Raw genomic sequence first — 2,202 nt, 5'->3', positions numbered from 1 at the left:
ACTGAAGTACTGACATGGATGGATATAAACTGTTCAGGAAGGACAGGCAGGGCAGAAAAGGTGGGGGAGTTGCATTGTATGTAAGAGAGCAGTATGACTGCTCAGAGCTCCAGTATGAAAGTGCAGAAAAACCTGAGAGTCTCTGGATTAAGTTTAGAAGAATGAGCAACAAGGGTGATGTCATGGTGGGAGTCTGCTATAGACCACCAGACCAAAGGGACAAGACTTTCTTCTGGCAGCTAATTGAAGTTACTAGATCACAGGCCCTGGTTCTCATGGGGGAACTTCAATCATAGAATATCAGGGTTGGAAGAGACCTCAGAAGGTCATCTAGTCCAAACCCTGCTCAAAGCAAGACCAATCCCCAGGCAGATTTTTGCCCCAGATCCCTAAAAGGCCCTGTCAAGGATTGAACTCACAACCCTGTGTTTAGCAGGCCAAGGGCGCTAAAGGAGTTGGTGGATGTGATTGCAGAGGCCTTGGCCATTATCTTTGAAAACTCATGGTGATCAGGGGCAGGGCTTTTGCTACTCCAAGCAAAAAAAATTTTGGCTGCCCTCCACCCCAGCCTTGGGCTCTCACCCCCCCACCAGCAACCACTGCAGCCCCAGCCCGGGGCTTGCCCCACCCCCCCCACACCCCCCAGCCCTGGGCTCCCCACCAGTGCTGACTCAACCCGCTCCCCCCTCACCTCCAGCCAATCCGGCACTGGCAGGGTCGGGTAAGCATTGGGGCTCCCGGGCCATGCCTCAGCCCAGGGTCCCTCCAGCCAGGGCTCCTGCCTCCAGATCCGAACGGGACTTGGGAAGGCAGAGCCAAGGGACTGCCCCAGCAGGAGGCTCAGGAGCCGGGGCAGGGTAGCCCCAGAGGGAGAGGAACCCTGGAGAGCAGGACGAGGGCCCACACGGCAGCACACCACCCTATATGGCCCCACTGCTTCTGCTGCTTCTGACCGTCCTGTCCGCAGGCTGCTTTGCCCAGTCCCTGTGCTGCAAGTGGCGGCCCCCAGCCTGAGTGTCCACGGTTGGAGCATGCCTGGCCCAGCCACAAGGTTTTTCACAAGCCAATAGCATCCCCGGCTGGACATTTGGTAGTTTCCTTTGGTGAACATTGCTAAACATGAGCCTGTCATTGCAGATCACTGATAGGCACGAATTTCTCCTTGAACTATCCGCCAAACATTATTCGGATGCACTGTTAGCCATTTGTCTGAGCTTCTTTCTTGAAAATAGCTACCAATGACCAATTCGCGCATAGCTCTGCGAGTGACGAATGTCTAATGGAATCGTCCTCCAACTGTAATTCTGATGCTCTGCTGGCCATTTGGAAGAGATATGTTGTGAAAACAGCGAAACATGAGAAATTCATTGCGGAATATTGGTAGGCACGAATTTCTCCTGCTAAGATCCTAAAATTGCTATTTGGACGCAAAGCGAGCAATTTGACCGAGATACGCTGTGAAAACAGCTATACATGAGCTAGTCTTTCCAAATCTCTCGTAGGCAGTAATTTCTCCTGCAACCAGTGTAAAAATGATATTCGCTTCCACTGTTGGGCTTCTGGCAGAGATCCGTTCGTGACAACAGAGCAACATGAGATCTTCATTCCAGATGAAAGCTAGGCACTTGAAGCTACCTAATGATGAATTATTAAGCCCGCATCAGTGCAAGACAGGAATTTCCCCTAGAAATGCTTCTCGAAAGCAGTGGTGGCTATTTGGCAGAGCTCCTTTCGTGAGAATTGCTATAAAGGAGAAGATCAGTGCAGATCACTGCTACGCAGGACTGTCTCATTGAAGCAGCCTACAAATGCTCTTCGGCTGCGTTGGTGGCCTTGAGATTGATCTGCGTGTGTGAAAATTCGTAAGACATTCACTCCAGTTGATGCCTAGGCAAGGATCTCTCTTAGAATTCTCTTTCAGAAGCCAATAGCATCCTCTGCTGGACAATCCTTTCGTCAACGTTGCCAAAAAGGAGACGTTCAGTGCAGATCACTGCTAGGCACGACTTTCTCCTGGACTCAACTTACACATGCTATTCCGGTGCATTGCTGGCCTTAAGACTGATCTGCGTGTGTGAAAATTGATAACTATGAGAAATTCACTCCAGTTGATGCCTAGGCAAGGATCTCTCATAGAATCCTCTTTCAGAAGCCAATAGCATCCTCTGCTGGACAGTCCTTTCGTCAACATTGCAAAAAAGG

The sequence above is a fragment of the Mauremys reevesii genome, linkage group 13, assembly GCF_016161935.1.
Source record: "Mauremys reevesii isolate NIE-2019 linkage group 13, ASM1616193v1, whole genome shotgun sequence".
Lineage (NCBI taxonomy): Eukaryota > Metazoa > Chordata > Testudines > Geoemydidae > Mauremys > Mauremys reevesii.
The sequence above is the reverse complement of the archived record's forward strand: the minus strand, read 5'-3'. Positions refer to the sequence as shown.